Source organism: Chionomys nivalis, unplaced genomic scaffold, assembly GCF_950005125.1.
Source record: "Chionomys nivalis unplaced genomic scaffold, mChiNiv1.1 scaffold_29, whole genome shotgun sequence".
NCBI lineage: Eukaryota > Metazoa > Chordata > Mammalia > Rodentia > Cricetidae > Chionomys > Chionomys nivalis.
This window is the reverse complement of record NW_026646888.1, coordinates 3,108,487-3,130,194: the sequence shown is the minus strand read 5'-3', so window position 1 is coordinate 3,130,194 and position 21,708 is coordinate 3,108,487.

Below are 21,708 nucleotides of genomic sequence, written 5' to 3'. Positions count from 1 at the left end.
AAACATCTCCTCGTCATATAATAATCAAAACACAAATATACAGAATAAAGAAAGAATATTAAGAGCTGCAAAGGAAAAAGGTCAAGTTACCTATAAAGGTAAACCTATCAGACTAACAACTGACTTCTATATGTAAACCATAAAAGCCAGAAGGTCCTGGATAGATGTACTGCAGAAACTAAGAGACCATGGATTCAAGCCCAGACTACTATACCCAGCCAAGCTTTCGTTCACTATAAATGGAGAAAAAAAAATTTCCACGATAAAAAAAAATTTAAACAATACGTAGCTACAAATCCAGCGTTACAGAAAATAATAGAAGGAAAATCACAATCCAAGGAGTCCAACAATGCCCACAATAACTCAACATCTAATGACCCTTCACCAGTACAACTTGAAGAAGGGAAACACACAAACTCTACTACCAAAAGAAAGAAGGAAAGAAAGAAAGAAAGAAAGAAAAAAAGAAAGAAAGAAAGAAAGAAAGAAAGAAAGAAAGAAAGAAAGAAAGGGAAAATGACCGGAGTTAACAACCACTGGTCATTAATATCACTTAATGTCAATGGACTCAACTCACCTATTAAGAGGCATAGGCTAAGAGATTGGATACAAAAACAGGATCCAACATTCTCCTCCTTACAAGAAACACACTTCAACCACAAAGACAGACATCTACTCAGAGTAAAGGGCTGGGTAAAGGTTTATCAAGCAAACGGACCTAAGAAACAAGCAGGTGTGGCCATACTAATTTCTAAGAAAGTTGACTTCAAACTAAAATCAATCAAAAGAGATGGAGATTGACATTTTTTACTGGTAACAGGAACAATTCACCAGGATGAGGTCTCAATCCTGAATATCTATGCCCCTAATATAAAAGCACCCACTTATGTAAAAGAAACGTTACTAAAACTCAAGGCAGTCATCAAAGCACACACACTAATAGTAGGAGATTTCATCACTCCTCTATCACCAATGGACAGGTCAATCAGACAGAAACCTAACAGAGAAATAAGAGGATTAAGGGAGGTAATGAATCAAATGGACTTAACAGACATCTATAGAACATTGCACTCAAATAAGAAAGAATATACCTTCTTCTCTGCAGCTAATGGAACCTTCTCGAAAAAAGACCACATACTCATTAACAAAGCAAACTTACACAGTTACAAAAAAATATCGGTAACCACCTGTGTCTTATCAGATCACCATGGATTAAATTTAGATTTCAACAACAATGATATCCCCAGAAAGCCTATGAACCCATGGAAACTGGACAGTCAACTAGAGAACCACACCTGGATCAAGGAAGAAATAAATTAAAGTCTTTCTTGAATTCAATGAAAACAAAGGCTCAACATACTCAAACCTATGGGACACTATGAAAGCAGTGCTAAAAGGAAAGTTCATAGCATTAAGTGCCCACTTAAGGAACACGGAGAAAGCACACATAGGAGACTTAATAGCACACCTGAAAGCTTTAGAAAAAAAAGAAGCAGACTCACCTAGGAGAAGTAGAAGACTGGAAATAATCAAATTGAGGGCTGAAATCAACAAAATAGAAACACAGAAAACAATCCAAAGAATCAAGAAACAAAAGCTGGTTCATGGAGAAAATCAATAAGATTGATAAACCCCTATCCAAACTAATCAAAGGGCGGAGAGAGAATATGCAAATTAACAAAATCAGAAAAGAAAAGGGAGACATAACCACAGACTCAGAGGAAATTCAGAGAATCATTAGATCTTACTACAAAAACCTGTATGCCACAAAATTGGAAAATGTTATAGAAATGGACACTTTTTTAGATAAGTACCATATACCAAATTTAAACCAGGATCAGGTGAACAATCTAAATAAACCTGTTAGTTGCGAAGAATTAGAAGTTGTTATAAAAAACCTCCCCACCAAAAAAAGCCCAGGTACAGACGGCTTCACTGCAGAATTCTACCAGAACTTCCAAGAAGACCTAATACCTATACTCCTTAATGTATTTCACAATATTTAAACAGAGAAGTCATTGCCAATTTCCCTTTATGAAGCTGAAATTACTCTGACCAAAACCACAGAAAGACACAACCAAGAAAAAGAACTACAGGCCAATCTCACTCATGAACATCGATGCAAAAATACTCAATAAAATACTGGCAAACCGAATCCAAGAACACATTAGAAAAATTATCCATTATGATCAAGTAGGCTTCATCCCAGAGATGCAGGGCTGGTTCAACATACGAAAATCTATCAATGTAATCCATCATATAAATAAACAAAAAGTAAAAAAACCATATGATCATTTCATTAGATGCTGAAAAAGCATTTGAAAAAATTCAACATCACTTTATGATAAAGGTCTTAGAGAGATTAGGAATACAAGGGTCGTTCCTAACTATAATAAAAGCTATTTATAGCAAGCCGTCAGCAAACATCAAATTAAATGGAGAGAAACTCAAAGCTATTCCACTAAAATCAGGAACACGACAAGGTTGTCCACTCTCTCCATACCTCTTTAATATAGTGCTTGAAATTCTAGCAATAGCAATAAGACAACCTAAGGGGATCAAAGGGATTCAAATTGGAAAGGAAGAAGTTAAACTTTCATTATTTGCAGACGATATGATAGTGTACATAAGCGACCCCAAAAACTCCAGCAAAGAACTCCTTCAGCTGATAAACACCTTTAGTAGCATTGCAGGATACAAGATCAATTCCAAAAATCAGTTGCCTTCCTATACACAAAGGATAAGGAAGCAGAGATGGAAATCAGAGAAGCATCACCCTTCACGATAGCCACAAATAGCATAAAATATCTTGGGGTAAATCTAACCATGGAAGTAAAGAATTTATTTGACAGAACTTTAAGTCAATGAAGAAAGAAATTGAGGAGGATACCAGAAAATGGAAGGATCTCCCTTGCTCCTGGATTGGGAGGATCAACATAGTAAAAATGGCAATTCTACCAAGGGCAATTTATATATTCAATGCAATCCCCATTAAAATCCCATCAAAATTCTTCACAGATCTTGAGAGGACAATAATCAACTTTATATGGAGAAACAAAAAACCCAGGATAGCCAAAACAATCTTACATAATAAAGGATCATATGGAGGCATTACCATCCCTGACCTCAAACTCTATTACAGAGCCTCAGTATTGAAAACAGCTTGGTATTGGCATAAAAACAGAGAAGACGATCAATGGAACCGAGTAGAAGACCCTGATTTTAAACCACAAACTGATGAACACCTAATTTTTGATAAAGAGCTAAAATTATTCAATGGAAAAAAGAGAGCATCTTCAACAAATGGTGCTGGCAGAACTGGTTGTCAATGTGTAGAAGAATGAAAATAGATCCATATCTATCACCATGCACAAAACTCAAGTCCAAATGGATTAAAGACCTCAATATTAGTCTGAACACACTGAACCTGATAGAAGAAAAAGTGGGAAGTACTCTACAACATATGGGTTCAGGGGATCACTTCCTACGTTTATCCTCTGCAGCACAGACATTAAGGACAACATTGAATAAATGGGACCTCCTGAAACTGAGTAGCTTCTGTAAAGCAAATGACACTGTCACTAAGACAAAAAGGCAACCCACTGACTCGGAGAAGATCTTCACCAACCCTGCAACAGACAAAGGTCTGATCTCCAAAATATATAAAGAACTCAAGAAACTAGACTTTAAAATGCTAATGAATCCAATAAAAAATGGGGCACTGATCTGAACAGAGAATTCTCAACAGAAGAAATTATAATGGCCAAAAGACACTTAAGGTCATGTTCAACCTCCTTAGCGATAAGGGAAATGCAAATTAAAACAACTTTGAGATACCATCTTACACCTGTCAGAATGGCTAAAATCAAAAACACCAAGGATAGCCTTTGCTGGCGAGGTTGTGGAGAAAGAGGCACACTCATTCATTGTTGGTGGGAATGCAAACTTGTGCAACCACTTTGGAAATCAGTGTGGCGATTTCTCAGGAAATTTGGGATCAACCTACCCCAAGATCCAGTAATACCACTATTGGGAATAAACATAAGAGATACCCCATCAAATGACAAAAGTATCCGTTCAACTATGTTCATAGCAGCATTGTTTGTAATAGCCAAAACCTGGAAACAACCTAGATGCCCTTCAATGGAGGAATGGATGAAGAAAGTGTGGAATATATACATATTAGAGTACTACTCAGCAGTAAAAAACAATGTCTTCTCGAATTTTGCGTGCAAATGGATGGAAATAGAAAACACTATCCTGAGTGAGGTATCCCAGACCCAAAAAGAGGAACATGGGATGTACTCACTTATAATAGTTTTCTAGCCATAAATAAAAGACATTAAGCATATAATTTGTGATCCTAGAGAAGTAAAATAAGAAAGTGAACCCAAAGAAAATCATATAGTCATCTGCATGGAGAGGGGAAGTAGACAAGATTGCAGGGCACAAACTGGGAACTTGCGGGTGAGGTGGCATTGGGCAAAGGGGAAATGGGACGAGAAACATGAGAAGGGGAGGATGGGAGGAGCTTGGGGGATTGGGATGGTTGGGATATAGGAAGGGAGGATACGGGAGCAGCGAAGTATATATCCTATCTAAGGGAGCCATCTTAGGGTTGGCAAGAGACTTGACTCTTGAGTGGTTCGCAGGTGTCCAGGAATATGTCCCCAGCTGGTACCTTGGGCAACTAAGGTGAGGGAACCTGAAATGACCTTCTCCTATACTGATGAATATCTTGCATATCACCTTAGAACCCTCATCTGGCGATGGATCGAGGCAGAGACAGACTCTCAATTTGGAGCAACGGTCTGAGCTCTTAAGGTCCGAATGAGGAGCAGAAGGAGGGAGAACATGAGCTGGAAATCAGGACCATGAGGGATGCACCCACCCACTGTGACAGTGGAACTGATTTATTGGGAGCCCACCAAGGCCAGCTGGTCTGGGACTGAATATGCATGGGTTGATTCTGGACTCTCTTAGCATGGCGGACCATGAAGACAGATGAGAAGCCAAGGACAATGGCACTAGGTTTTGATCCTAATACATGAACTGGCTTTCTGGGAGCTTATCCTGATTAGATGCTCACCTCCATGTACGTAGATAGAAGACCTTCGTCTTCCCGCAGGGCAGAGAATTTTTACTGCTCTTCAGTATCGAGAGGGAGGGGGAATGGTGTGGGGGGAGGAGAAGAGGATTAGGGATAGGGGGAGGAGAGATGGGGGAGGGGCAATATTTGGGAGGAGGGGAGTGAAATGGGAAACGGGGAGCAGGTGGAAATTTTAATTAAAAAAGAATAAAAAAATAAAGAAAAGTTAACAGATGATTTGCAAAAAAAAAGAAAATTAAGGCGATGTAAGACATTTTCAGCTAAATGACAGGGGAGAGAATTTGCTGATAATGTGGCAGCACTATAGGAGATGCTAAATGGAAGTTTCAAGCTAAAGGAAAAATGCCATCGCATGGAATAAGGTCTTAAAAGGCAAAGAAATGATGTGAAATTAAAAATGTTGTTCTACATTCTATAAAGCTAATTAGCTTGTTAAAGTAAAGCTGGTGATAGTATATTGGGATTTAAGTATATTTAGAAGTGAAATAAAGAGCAGTGGTGCCGAGGATGGTAAAATAAATAAATAAATTAATAAATAAATAAAAACTAATTTGGGGTCAATGTAAGATAATAAAACACACAAGCTTGATGTGTTAAAATTTTATTAATATACATTAAGTAAAAGCTATTAAAATAACAATAAAAAGCCTCATCATGCACATCCTGGCTAATTTGAATACCAGCAAAGGGACAACCAGCTTGTAGTTGAGATATCTGGACATGGGATACTTTTCCCGAATTCTCTTTATTAGTGATCGATGAATATTTTGGCTCCAAATTTTTTCGGAACCTTATGGATGTTTCATTGTCCTTACTTTTTGTCAGAAAGATTTAAGATTAGTATTTATGTTGTCCCCACTATTTTTTGCATATTGGTTGCTCATTGCTCTTCTAACAGAATCCACAGAGAAAAAGGATTCTAAATTTGAATCAATCAGAGAGCTCCCAGTTCCAATTGGCTCAGATAGTGTAGGAAAATGAAATTCACCCAAAGATCCTGCTCTTCACATCTCATCTGCTTCTTTTGAGAGGTGAAAGGAGACCTGGTCTTAGGCTTTTCCAACTTACATTATGCATCTGTTTATGTAGAGGTCAGAAGACAGCTTTTTCTCTCCCTTCACCACCACCATGTTCACACTTATCTCTCTTGCATGTTCTGTCTGAATGTCTGTCATTTGAAGGAATGGAAATGCCCTTACAGAAGAGGAGATTATTGTCAACAAAGAAGCTTCTGTTTCCTTTGCTGTTTTTTTGTCTCAACGGATGATCTGTTCCCTTTTCCCTCTTCTTCCTTCCTCTCTGTCTTTCTCTTAAGTGGGCTGCTTCCTTTATTTTGGCAATCGATACATCATTGCAGGATTTACTCACTGGTGATGCCTAGTTGAATTATTTACTGAGTAGTCTTTCTTTATGTACCCTACTTTCCTGCAGCAGCTGTCTGCATTATCTGGATGATGTCTCATACCATTAAACCCTCTTTACTTTGGCTTAAAAACTAATTTGGGGTCAATGTAAGATAATAAAACACACGAGCTTGATGAATTAAAATTTTATTAATATACATTAAAGTAAAAGACTATTAAAATAAAAAAGCCTCATCATGCACATCCTGGATTAATTTGAATACCAGCAAAGTAACACCCTTATTGCATTTGAGATATCTTGACATGGGATACTTCTACCCAATTCTCTTCATTTGTGATCAATATTTTGACTCCAATTTCTTTCAGAAACTTCTGGAAGTTTCATTGTCCTTACTTTCTGTCAAAATTCTTTAAAATTAGTATTTATGTTGCCCCCCCCTTTTCTTTGCATATTGGTTGCTCATTGCTCTTCTTACAGAAACTGCAGAGAAAACAGGTTCTAAATTTGAATCAATCAGAGAGCTCCCAGTTCCAATTGGCTCGAATAGTGTAGGAAAATTAAATTCACCCAAAGATCCTGCTCTTCACATCTCATCTGCTTGTTGAGAGGTGAAATGAGACCTGGTCTTAGGCTTTTCCAACTTACATTATTCATCTGTTAATGTGGAGGTTACAAGACAGCTGTCTAGACTCATGTTCTTCCTTCCACTCTCTGGGTCTTTGTTTCCTGGGTCTGTGCTGGTTTAATACTTATAATATGGCCTTGCCTTAGAACTCCTGGCAATCCTTGTGCTCGTTAGGTAAAACAAATTAAACAAAGCAAGGGCTTCCATATTAGGAGTCAAGAAAAACCTGAGTTTAGGAGATAGGCACATATGAGACAGACTGACAATGCATATCTTCACACATGGAAACACACATACAAACACACACACACACAGCCATATATTTGAGACAGGTTACCTCATTGAATCAGATGGTTATTGATTTTTCCAGAAGAGGTGGTCTAATTGGTGTATAAGTACGGATATGGTTGACTCTAGATCAAAGAGAGGTAGCTTAGTGCCAGACTTGGCCGAGACGGGCCTAAGGATGTGTATGTGTGCCTTCATACATATGGAAGCTGTTTCATTCTTTGTGTGTGTGTATATATGTGTGTGTGTATTCATGAATGTGAGTGTAAGTGGGCATTGCCATAGTAAGCATGTGGGCTTGAGGAGAGGGGAGGACAACCCAGCATATCAGTAGTTGCCTTCCATTTTGTTTGATATGGTGTCTTTATTGTTTTTGTTGCTTATTCAAGGCTACTTGACTAGCTAGCTTCTGAAGAGTCTCCTATCTCCACCTCCCAATTTGTCTTAAGAGAACTGGACTTGCAGATAATTGTACACATCCTGATTTTAAGTAGCTTCTGAGAATTCAGTCACAGTGCCTTTCAATTTCATGGCAAGTGTTTTGCCTACTGTGCCAACTTCCTGGCCCATGAGTTAATTAATGTTACTATTATTTAATTCAGTAACATTTCTATTAGCCATAGTTTTCTAGAGTAACAGAACTTATAGAAAAAGTTTTAACACAATGGTTTATAGGTTGTGGCCTTGTTAATCCCACTATGAAAGGAATGTCCAAAAGCAAAGTAGGTATTCAGTCCGAGACTCTGAATGTGTCAGCTAGTCTTTTGTACACACCAGAATTATAAAGAATTCTGTGTTAATGCTGGTGAGGGAATAGCTTTGCCTTTGAGAGCAAGCAGGCCGAGAAAGAGATTCCTCCTTTCATCTCCTTTATAAAAGCTGCCAGAAGATGGTGTGGTCCAAACAAAATGCCTCTTCCCACCTCAAAAGAGTCCTATCTCAAAGATCCAGATTAGGAGTGTGTCTTACCACTTCAAAATTGAAATTAAGAAGAAATATCCTTCCATAAATATGCCCAGTCATTAAAATACTTATTAACTCTAGATGTAGTCAAGTTGACAACTAAGAATAGTCATCCCATCATTATGAATATATTGTCTATTCATATAGAAATCTGTATTTCTACCTCATAAAATCCTCCAAGGTTGTATGGCCACAGATCTACTTCACTTCCTATGAGACTTTTCTTAAGTCGGGCAGAGATGCCCCTTCATTGGAATGTCAATCCTGTTCACTGCAATCTACACCACCAGTTTAACTCCTTGTGGAGGTGCAGGGATGTCACATTTACATGCTGATTTTCTGGTTTAGATTTTGCAGGAATATAGAAAGGTTATTATTCAGGGCCCCTCTTTTATAAAACAATGGGACACATACTACAGTTCATCCCATCACTCTGGTGGCAAAGTCTGTCTATATAAAATCTGAAAGCGGCATTGGGAAGTGTGTGACTTAGCAATGATGTGAAGGGATGGAGGATTCTGGAAATCCAATCACAGAAGGAAATATTGAGTAAGGTAGGTGGCCATCTGGCCAGTCAACTCCAGAGGAATAAAATGTCATTGTATCAGGGGCCATCATAATGCCCTTCACATCTGTCAAGGACCAATGTGGGGTAGATGCAGTGTGAATTTGCCTTTCAGCTCCTCAGAGTGTGGGTTCATTCTCAGTGGAACGAAAAGTATGGTCATGCACTGAGTTCCTTGGTTAAGATTTTAGACTTTGGCAATGAATTCAGATCTTGATTCCATCCTTCCTTTCTGTTGGAACTTTGTTAGACTGTGTCACATGTCTGAGCCTAGCTTCCTTATGTCTTAGGAAGAGAGGAGACAGGATTCAAAAGGCCAAATGAGAGAGTGGACAGGGTTCTTATAGAAAGATTTCTTCTAATGTCATTGTGTGAGGCAGGCCAAAGTGATGGAGGAGGGCTGTATGTCTGTAGGTTTATAAAGAAACTGCCTTGGCCGTTTTGATAAGACAGCAGGTGAGATAGGCAGAGTAAACAGAACAGAATGCTGGGAGAAAGAAGCCGAGTAAGACAGACACCATGCCACCCCTCTCTGAGACAGAAGCAGCTTAAGAATCTCCCTGGTAAGCCAGCAGCTCATGGTGCTACACAGATTATTTGAAATGGCTTAATCACGATGTGAGAATTAGCTAATAACAGGCTAGAAATAATGGGTCAAGCAGTATTTAAAAGAATACAGTTTCTGTAAAATTATTTCTGGAAAAGCTAGCCAGAGCTAGAGACAGGTGGCAGGATGAAACCTGCCATTCCTATAACACCAAAGAGCAGTCAAAGTTAAGGTCAAAGCTCTGCCACTGAAATGTGTATAATATAAATTGGAAACACAGTTGTTTAAAAAGATGAGTGTAACATTTTATGGAAATGTGTATGCATGCATGCAGAGGCCAGAATTAACCGTGGGTGTCTTCCTTAGTTACTCTCTGTCATGTTTAAGATACATCATTTCTTTGAACCTGGAGCTGACCAATTCCCCTTGATCAAAAAGTGAGACTCAGAGACCCAGGTGTGGCTGTCTCCTCAGAAGTGAGTGATGGGTTTATATCTTTAATTCTGAGATTCTTGCACAAGTTGAAGGGATCAAATTTATGTTCTTCATTTGTATGGCAAGCACCTTAATGACTGAGCCATGGCTGAAGAACAAGACAGTTGGTTAAAAAGTATTGAGCTCTGAGTTAATATTCTGAATCAGAAAAGGGAATGGTATGACTTTAAAAGAAATGTTGGGGAGATTGAGATGAGAGACATTCAAACATGAATGCCTTTGCTTCCTCCCCTCAAGACTCCTGGTGGATGTGTCCAGAGGGCTACTGAATTATCACAGCATGGGGAAACGGCGAACTGTGAAGTCTGTTTGGGCTCAGGTCTTGATATCAAATTTAGGGTGTAAATATATAAAAGTGTACATCCAGAGTAGCATGCTATGGTTGGTCTATCCCAGTTGTATATTGCATTTCAAAGCAGATGTTAATTTCTGTAGATGCTCATTTTAGAGGGGCATGACAGCAGATGCTCAAGGCAGAGGTGCATTGTTATAGACGCTTAAGGCAAAGAAATATTGCTCCAGATGCTCAAGGCAGAGATACATCATTTTAGATGATTAAGGCAGAGATTCATTACATGGGATTGAAATGGCATTCCATCTCCTGAGCTTTGACTGCCAGGATTTGTGGCTCATTAACTTTTAAAAATGCTTTCATTATCTTCCTGGAATTGGGACATGGGGTTCTTCATTTTCAGTTACCACCTTTGTCTCATCTCTGCCTATATTTCACATAGTCTCAGTTTTTCTACTTTCTGATTAGGAAAGCCATCTTTTGCAGTCTTAGCTTCTTCCAGAATGTCACTGAATATATTCTCTGGAACTCTGCAACTCCCCATAGTGTTACATGTCTTAGCTCTGGTATTACGTCCTCAGCTTCCATTGATGCTCAGAATTCTTCATCTGTTTCTTGTTGCTGCCAATGTGATTGTGGCCATGTATGTCATATCTCAAGCTGGATGCTCTATCTGTTTTTATTATTCCTGAAAGAGGTTCAATGCACTGTACCTGATATAGAGACTCCTCTGAGGGAGAAGACAAGCAAAGAGGACATTTTGATGCCCTGGTATTACAACGCCAGATGAGATGCTTCCTCAAGCAGCAAGCATCCTGTTTATAAGATCAGAAGAAAGGCAGATGTGACAGTGTAGACTGACATCATAACATCCTGGAAGATGCATTTTTTCCCAATTATGTTAGTTTTGAATCTTCCCCAAGGGTCCTTCATAAGCCGTTTGTTATATCACTGAGACTTTTTGTTGAGACTCTAGGGAGATATGCCTCCTTCTGCCAATGGTGAGGATAACTTCAGGGGAAAAGGTCATCTGTGCCACACTCTAGCTGGCCCTCTCAGAGTAGAAACTTCCAATGCTTGGGCTAGCTGCTTGGAGATTTTGTGGCCTAGACAGGAGTAGTGACTATGGAAAATGCTGTGGCTGTTTCCTACTTAGCTCAGGTCTCCTCCTCCATTTTGAAATCCTACAGGGTAGTGCTCTCATACTCCCTCTCCTTTTCTTTTATCTCTCCTGTGTGAATCCATAATTTTACTTTCTTATCTGACTCTGACCCTTCCATCTCCACATATAAAGTTCTTTAATGCCAATATGTAGTTTTGGTTGATAGACTCTATCCTGCAGGAAAGCTACTTAGATAGGAAGTAAACAACTCAAATTAGTTATAGAGAGTATGATAACCTGAGCAGATTCACAAGGCAACATCCTCCAAACAGTATATTGGCAGTAAATATATAACCGAGCAATCATCACAGACAAATAGAGATGTTTAGATGAGGCTCAGATCAACTGAGCCAAAGATTAAAAAAAACACTCTTCAGATCACTGATCTGCCTCAAGGCTGCACAGTGAATTTCAGGTTCTCAGCCTTACTGAACTATTAACCATGCTGTGGTGGGCTTTGTTGAACCAACTGCTATTGAGTCATTTCTACTTTATAGGTGAGTTGAGTGCATTGATATTAAGTGATAGTAATGACCACTGAGACACTGTGTCTTAGCTAATGGGAGCTTAACAAAACAGCTGTGCTGGGACTGACAGGGTCTGGGATCAAAATGGAAGCATTGAATGTGGCTGACAATTGGGGCAGAAGGAGAACCCAATGATAATGGCACTGGGACTTGTCTGTACTGCACATACAGGCTTTAAACGATCATATTATATGTAGATGCATACCTTCCTCAAACGGGATGGAGGGGGGGCAAGGGCTTCCCACAGGTCAAGGTACCCTGCCCTCTATTAGGACTGGATTGGAAGTGGAGAGGATTGGGGGTTGCGTGAGTAGTTAGGGGATGGAAGAAAGGTAGTGGAAATTTGAAATTTATTATTTATGAAGGAAGAAAAAATCAATAGAAGATAACCAATGGAGATGGGATCTAAGAAAAAAAACTTTCATGTGAGTTGTTGACTCAGACACCAAAGACTTTTCAAGAAAAATAAGATACAGGGATTGAGTTGCTTGGGCAAGAGTGTGACTCGAGTAATTGGGAAGATGAGTGGGGGTTTATTTTGGGTCCCCTGGTGGCTGTATACAGCTTTTTAGGAGCTGAATGCTGGACGTTTCTGTGGGTAAATAGGAAAGTAACAGGCTTGTGTGGTGATTTCTGACATAAGTAGAGCCTTGGTGATGTCATAAAGCCTTGGTTCGTGGTAGCAACACTGTTCCACTCAAAGCACTAGTCTTCCATGAAGGTGGGTTTATTATCCTCACAGTGCCTGAGGAGGACAGTTCAGCTCCTGGTCTCCACAACTGTTCAACAGGCTTTTTGCACCTGAACATTTCAAGAAGATGGAATCTGGAGAGGTAGGACATTTTCTTTTGGTAAATATGTTTCCAAAGCAACTAAGACCTCTGTAGTGCAAAAAAGTTTTCCTTCAAATGTCCTGCGGGTCCACCATTTCTGTTGTTACCAGCTCCTATATTTGATACCTGTGGGGATAGTGAATGCCAGCTATTCTTCCCACTTTATCTTTGCTAACAATATCAAATTCATCAATCCACTAAAATGGCAAAGCTCCTCTTTGTCCATAGGTGTTTTAAAAGATACTAATTATATCTCAATGGCTGCTGTTGCCCAGAATAATGAGTCTTTCAGGTTGAAGTGGGTCTCACAGTACTCACTTCCACAATGAAGACACAGAATGGCTTTATGTAATATACCTGGGTCTGGATCAGGAGACACAATACAGAGAGCCAGTGGACTGGAGTGCCATGACCTTGCGCAGGCTGTCTTGTATTGAGCCCCCTACCTTTTAGCTTGATGTCGAAGGAGACGTGTGGATGTCCTTCGAATTCTTTGTTATCTGTTCAGATTTTTCTTACTCATTTCGGGGATAGGCATACCTTCTCCTCTCATTGACTTAGTCAGTCAGAAAGTAGGTTTCTCAGCAGAGGTCATTTGCCTTTGGGCAGCAGGAATTTGTCTCTGAGATTTATATAGTGAGCTGTAGAGAAAAATTTGCTAATTGTCCTATTCATTTCTTAAGAGAATATTACAGTTAGGTATGCAAAACAGTTCAGCACTGTTTTTGTCTCCTGCCCCAAAGTTCTTCCAGAAAAGATCCATGACCTCACAGCCTCCCCTTCTTATCTTTGCAGGCACTCATTATTGATGCCATTACTTTGTTTCTGAATTAAACAGAGGGAAATTTCTTTCAACCTAGAGAGTGGGCAGCTATGAAGGCCAAGCACATAAAGATAGCCAAGAAACATCAGACCAGGAGGTGAGTGGCCTATCTCAGCAAGTCTACAGCCATGATGAAGATGCCTCTTAGTATGAGATGCATGCCATCTCTCCAGAAGAGGAATGGGTCATCTCTCCAGAAGCAAAAACTGAGTAGGCCTTTTGAGGCCCTGGAGAATATTGTCTGCCGCAGAATTTCTCACAGCTGGAAGGTACCCAATGAACCAGTCACCCAGTGGAAAGCCATCATTCTAGATCAACTGCCAATGAATCTCTCTCTCTATTTGTTGAAGTATGATGGGATAGCATTGTCTATGGATTGGAACCTCACAGTGATGAAAGGATTTTAAACCCTTTGTTCCTGCCTAACAACATACCATTTCCTCAGGAGGCAGACACTCATCTCTCAAACACCATAATTGGCAGAGCAGTGAAACAAACACTTCAGGACACAAATGGCTCTAAGGATGACTGGAAGGGGATGGTCCTAGAGGACGTGCCAATCATGAAGACCTGGTTCTATATTACCTACAAAAAAAGGTCCAGTCTTGTACATTTGCCACCTCCTGGTTGACTACCATGAAGGTAACCTCCACATCACGCCAGGCTCCATGGAAGAGTGGAGTGAGGTGGTCCCAGATGAGGTGTAGACCATGAAGAACTGTTTCTACATTACCTATGAGAAAGATCCATCTGTGTATCTTTACCACCGTCTAGATTACTACATTGAAAGCAACCTTCATATTAAGCCAGGATGTCCTCCAATAGGGGTGAATTTGGAATTAGGCAGGGATTCTTGGCAGGCAAGAATGTGCAGCACAACCAAAAAGATGGAACCCAAAAGATAGGTAAAATTATTTACCAAGTTCCCACCAAACCTTCCGTGTATTTCATCAAGTTTGATAATGACTTCCATATCTATGTCTATGATTTGATGAAGATCTGTTAAAGTGAAATACACAAATTTTTTTTCAGAAATACCTCAGGTCTTCTATTAATCCTGGTATCTTTCCCAATGGAAATTTATTTTTGCTCCTAAAAATAAAAATTTGTGAAGATGTTATGTTGTTTGGTCAATGATGGAGTGTCTGGTGGATGGGACAGCACAGAAATATATGCCTCAAAACAAAACCGAACTTATGGTCTTTTCCCCTTGGAGAGGAAAGGAAGAAAGGAGATGCAGTGTGTGGAAGAGGACAAGATGGCTGTTTTGGAAACAGAGGAGAGTGGCCAAAAAGACGTAGGAACTCAGAGAGGGATAATCCATTAGGGAAAAGCGTGTCATATGGAAAGATGTGACATCAAGATGTTGGGACTTAAGAGGATACAGAGTGTTCGTGAAGCATCACAAATGTATACTCAGAAGTAAAGAAAATTAGGTTTCATTTGATTAATGGTTTAATTCATACCATCTGGAAGTCCCTGGGTATATTATCTCCACTGGAGCATGTTGAGTGCCCAGGATCCTCCTGCCTAAAGAAAAGTGTCTCCTCTCAGTGGCTCTTCTGCAATGGGTTGGACCTTAGGCTAACTACTTACTTTTGCCAGGCTTCTGTCTGCCACCTATTTTGTCATGCCTGGATTCTTTCTGTCTTGCACTCTTACAGGTCTTATGCATGCCATTCAACCCTTGTGAGTTCATTTAAACAATTAGCCTGCAATAACTGTAAAACACTGTACCCTTTTCATGGATCAAGTTCTGTGGGACTTGGCTATAAAAGTCATGAACAGACTCACCTGCACCCAGGCTAAACTAGTACACATTGAATCACATTGGTGTGTGACATGCACACATATGATGAATGCACCGAGCTCCCTAGAATCAGTTACCTAGGAAATCTGTGATGTTAGGAGGAGTGTGGAAAAGACCCCATAAACCCATCAGACCTGAAAATACCAGTAAGATATTGATACCTGTCTACCATCAAGGGGTTTTGGGGAGTGTGTGAATTAGGATTGAAGTGAGGGGATGGAGGATTCTGGAAATCAAATCACTGAAGGGAAGATTGAATAAGGTATGTGGCCAACTGGCCCATTAAATACAAAGGAATAAGATGTCAATGTATCAGTGGTGAGGTGTCCATCATAATGCTCGGCATATCTATTAAGGGCCAATGTGAAGTTAATGCAGTATGAACTTGCCTTTCAGCTCCTCAGAGTGTGAGTTCATTCTCAGTTGAAAAAAAAGTATGGTCGTGCAGTGAATTCCTTGGTTAATATTTTAGACTTTGGTAATGAATTCAAATCTTGATTCCATCCTTCTTTTTTAGACTGTGTAACATGTCTGAGCCTGGCTTCCTTTTGTCTTTGGAAGAGAGGAGGGAGGATTCAAGAGGCCAAATGAGATAGTGGAGAGGGTTCTTACAGAAAGATTTCTTCTAATGTCATTGTATGAGGAAGGCCAAAGTGATGGACGAGGGTTAAATGTCTATAGGTTAATAAAGAAACTGCCTTTGCCCTTTTGATAGGACAGCAGGTTAGATATGCAGAGTAAACAACAGAATGTTGGGAGAAAGAAGCCTAGTCAACAGACGCCATGCCTCCCTCCCCTCCGAGACAGAAGCAGCTTATGATTCTCATAAGCTCATGGTGCTTCACAGATTATTTGAAATGGGTTAATCAAGATGTGAGAATTAGCAACTAACAGGCTAGACCTAATGGGCAAAGTATTATTTAAAATAATACAGTTTCTATGTAATTATTTTGGGTAAAGCTAGCCAGTGCGGGGACCCGGTGGCAGAAAACATTCAGCTGTTCCTACAACTCAAAAGAGCAGTCGAAATTAAGCTCAAAACTTCACCACAGAAATGTGTATATTTAGAAATACAAAAGACAGTTGTTTAATATATGAGTGTAACTTTTTATGGAGATGTGTATACATGCATGCAAAGTCCAGAATTAACCCTGGGTGTCTTCCTTAATTACTCTCTGTCATGATTAAGATATGTCATCTCTTTGAACCTGGAGCTGACCAATTCCCCTTGACCAAACAGCGAGTCTTAGAGACCCAGGTGTTGTGTCTCCTCAGCACTGAGTGATGAGTTGATATCTTTAATGCCGAGATTTTTGCACAAGTTTGAAGGGATCAAATTTATGGTCTCCATCTGTATGGAATGCACCTTACTGACTGTGCCATGGCTGAAGAACAAGACAGTTGGTTAAAAAATATTGAGCTGTGAGCAAATATTCTGGATCACAAAAGGGAATGGTATAACTTTAAAAGAAGTGCTGTGGAAATTGAGATGAGAGACATTCAAACGTGAATGCCTCTGCTTCCTCCCCTCAAGTCTCCTGGTGGATGTGTCCAGAGGCCTACTGAATAATCACAGCATGGGGAAACTGCGAACTGTGAAATCTGTTTGTGCTCAGGTCTTGATATCAAATTTAGGGTGTAGTTATATAAAAGTGTACATTAAAGGAAACATGCAATGGTAGGTTTATGCCAGTAGTATATCGCTTTTTAAAGCAGATGTTAATTTCTGTAGATAATCATTTTAGAGGGGTATGACAGCAGATGCTCAAGGCCATGGTGCATTGCTATAGATGCTTAAGGAAAAGAAATATTGCTCCAGATGCTCAAGACAGAAATGCATCATTGTAGATGCTCAAGGCAGAGATTCATTACATGGGACTGAAATGTAATTTCAGCTCCTGAGCTCTGACTGCCAAGATTTGTGGCTCAATAACTTTTAAAAATGATATCAGTATCATGTTTGGATAGGGACTTGGGGTTCTTCATTGCTCAATGACCACCCTTGACTCCTCACTGCCTCCTTTTTGCAGTCCCAATTTTTCTACTTTCTGATTATGAAAGCCATCTTTTGCAGTCTTAGCTTTTTCCAGAATGTAACTGAATTTACTCTCTGAAACTCTGAAACTACCCATGGTGTTACATGACTTAGCTTTGGTATTAGGTCTTCAACTTCCATTGATGCTCAGAATTCTTCATCTGTTTCCTTGTTGCTGCATATGTAATTGTGGCCGTGTATGTTATACCTCATTCTGGATGCTCTACCTATTTTTCTATTATTCCTGCAAATGGTTCATCCCAATGTACCTGAGAGAGAGACCACTCTGGGGTAGAAGACCAGCAAAGAGGACATTTTAATGCCCTGGTATTACAATCCCAGATGAGATGCTTCCCAAACCAGCGGGCATTCTGTGAATATGATGAGAAGAGAGGCAGATGTGCCTGTGCAGATTGACATCATCACATCCTAGAGGATGTATTATCTCCCAACTCTGTTAGTTATAATGCTTCTCCAAGTGTCCTTAATAAGCCCTTTTATTTTCATCTGTGAGATTGTTGTTGAGATTTTAGGGAGACATGCCTCCTTCTGTCCATGATGAGGATAACTCCAGGGAAAATGGTCATATGTGGCACACTCTGGCTGCCCCTCTCAGAAGAGAAACTTCCAATGCTTGTGCTAGCTGCTTGGAGATATTGTGGCCTAGACAGGAATAGTGACTGGAAAGAGCTGTGGCTGTTTCCTTCTTAGCTCAGGTCCCCTCCTCCATTTTGAAAGACTATAGGGTAGTGATCTCATACTCCCTTTCCTTCTCTTTTTTCCCTCCTGTCTGCGTCCACAATTGCAACTTCTTATCTGACTCTGACCCTTCAACCTCCCCATTTATAGATCTTTAATGCCAACATGTAGTCTTGGTTGGTAAACACTATCCTGCAGGGAAACTACATAAGATAGAAAGTAACCAACTCAAATTAATTATAGAGAGTCCATTAAACTGAGCAGATTCAATAGACCCCTTCCTCCAAACAATATATTGGCAGTAAATATATAACCGAGCAATCATCACAGACAAATAGACATGCTTAGATGAAGCCCAGATCAAGTGAGCAAACAGATTTAAAAAAAAAAAAACACTCTTCAGTTCAACAAGCTGATTTGTTTGTGGAGGCCACTCATTAGTTAGTTTTCTGACCACGTTGACTTGAAATAATCACATAAAACCTATATTATTCACAATACTCTTTGGCCAATAGCTTAACCATATTTCTAGATTCCTCCCTCATTCTAAACTAACCCATTTGCATTTATCTGTATCACCACTAGTTCATGTCTTACCAACAAATTTTTGTAGCTCCAGAGTAGGTGTTTTTCTCTGGTGGTGTCTAGGTGGCTTCTCACTGACCCCACCTCCTTTCTCCCAACATTGTTTACTTTTACCACCTAGGTCTATTCTGGTAAGCTACTGGCTGAAATAATGTTATTCATTAACCAATAAAAACAAACATAGACAGAAGGACTTCCCAAACCAACCCTTTGTCCAATGTATAAATTCCAAGAACTGGTATAAAAATTTATTATTAAACGAAGTACTTGAAATAGGTTGATGTTTATTCTCACGATCTGGAATAAATGTGTTGGTGGGGAACCTACTTCCTCAAGATAGGCTAGGAAATTTGGCTTTTGATATTCGTCATTTTGTATCACTTCTCTTAATTTCTTCATTATTTTATGAGCACACCACTGTTTTCCTGTGTGACTCTTTTGATATAGGGGTTTGCCATTGAATTTAAAGACCATCCTAACCTGAAATGACCAATTTTTGAGAATCTTAAGCTTCTATTTACAAAGTTCTTTTTTTAAATAAAATCCCTCAAATGGCTACCTTAATTAAAATATATGCTTCCCTGCTCCCATATCCATACTTACTTTATCCCAATCATCCCAATTCCCCAAGTTCCCCCCATCCTCTCCTTCTTACTTTTCTCCTCCCATCCCCTCTTATCCTATCCCACCCCACCCCCCAGATCCCAAATTTTTGCTTCACAATCTGGTCTACCTTTCATATCCAGGAGAATAACTATATGTTTTTCTTTGGGTTCACCTTCTTATATAGCTTCTTTGGGATCACAAATTATAGATGCAATGTTCTTTGTTTATAGCTAGAAACCAATTATGACTGAGTACATCCCATTTTCATCTTTTTGGGTCTGGGACACCTCACTCAGAAAAGTGTTTTCTATTTCCATGCATTTGCATGCAAAATTCAAGAAGTCATTGTTTTTTACCACAGAGTACTGCACTACTGTGTATATTTTCCACACTTTGTTCATCCATTCTTACATGGAAGGACATCTAGGTCGTGTCCAGATCCTGGCTATTACCAATAATGCTGCTATGAACATAGTTGAACAAATGATTTTGTAATATGATAGGGAATCTCTTGGGTATATTCCCCAGTGTGGTATTGCTTGGTACTTGGTTAGGTTGATCCCAAATTTCCTGAGAAACCGCCACACTGATTTCCAATGTGGTTGGACAAGTTTGCATTCTGAGCAGCATTTGATGACGGTACCCCTTCCTCCACAACCTCTCCAGCAAAGGCTATCATTAGTGTTTTTGATTTTAGCCATTTTGACAGGTGTAAGTTTATATCTCAAAATTGTTTTGATTTGCATTTCCCTGATCGCTAATGAGGTTGAGCATGACCTTAAGTGTCTTTTGGCCAATTAAACTTCTGTTGAGAATTCCCTGTTAGTTCAGTGCCCCATATTTTAATTGAGTTAATTAGCATTTTAAAGTCTAGTTTATTTATTTCTTTATATATTTTGGAGATCAGACCTTTGTCTGTTGCAGGGTTGGTCAAGATCTTCTCCCAGTTAGTGGGTTGCGATTTTGTCTTAGTGACAGTGTCCTTTGTTTACAGAAACTTATCAGTTTAAGTAGGTCCCAATTATTCAATGTTGCCTTTATCATCTGTGTTGCTGGGGTTATACATAGGAAGCAATCTCCTGTGCCCATATGTTGTAGGGTACTTCCCACTTTCTCTTCTCAGGTTCTGTGTTTTCAGATTGATATTGAGGTCTTTGATCCATTTGGACTTGAGTTTTGTGCATGGTGATAGATATGGGTTTATTTTCATTCTCTACAGGTTGACATCGAGTTCTGCCAGCACCATTTGTTGAAGATGCTTTCTTTCTTCCATTGTATACTTTTAGCCACTTTATAGAAAATGAGGTGTTCAGATATTTGTGGGTTAAAATCGGTATCTTCTAAATGATTCAATTGGTCGAATTCTATGATTTTATTCCAATACCATGCTGTTTTTATTACTGTAGCTCTGTAATAGAGTTTGAAGTCAGGAATGGTAATGCCTCCAGACATTTTTTTATTGTATAAGATTATTTTGGCTATCCAGGATTTTTTGTTTTTCCATATAAATTTGATTAATGTCCTCTCAATATCTGTCAAGAATTTTGATGGGCCGTGTGATGGTGGTGCACGCCTTTAATCCCAGCACTTGGGAGGCAGAGGCAGGCAGATCTCTGTGAGTTCGAGACCAACCTGGTCTACAGAGCTAGTTCCAGGATAGGCTCCAAAGCCACAGAGAAACCCTGTCTCGAAAAACAAAAAAAAAAAAAGAAAAGAAAAGAATTTTGATGGGATTTTGATGGGGATTGCATTGAATCTATAAATTGCCTTTTGTAGAATTGCCATTTTTACTATGTTGATGCTCCCAATCAAAGACCAAGGGAGATCCTTCCATTTTTGGTATCCTCTTCAATTTCTTCCTTCAATTCCTTAAAGTTCTTGTCAAAGAGACTTTTCACTTTCTTTTGTTAGAGTTAACCCAAGATATTTATGCTGTTTGTGGCTACGTGAAAGGTGATGCTCTTAGTGGGAACTAGAACTTGGGTATATCTCTTTTATGTCCTGGTTTCCTACTCTACTGTGTATTCACATGTTCTCATTACAAAGACTATGTTACTTGGCAAGAGGCACTACATTTTAGGTAACCCTGTGTGATTTGTTTTTCCTTTGTTAAATAGTTTCTTTAATGCATTTGAGAGAAAGGAAATGAAATGCTATTTCAATATCTTAAATATGCCTTAATCCTTGGTCATCTTTCCTTCTGGGGGTTGGTTTTGTGTTAATTTCATGTGTGTACTTGCAAAATGTCATGGTTTCATTCCGTTTGCTGTGACAAAGCATCGTGACAAACAAGCAAGCAAAAAGCATCATGAGAAAAACAACTTAAGGGAGAGAAAAGGTTTAATTTGGTTCACGATTTCAGAGGGATTGGTTCAATA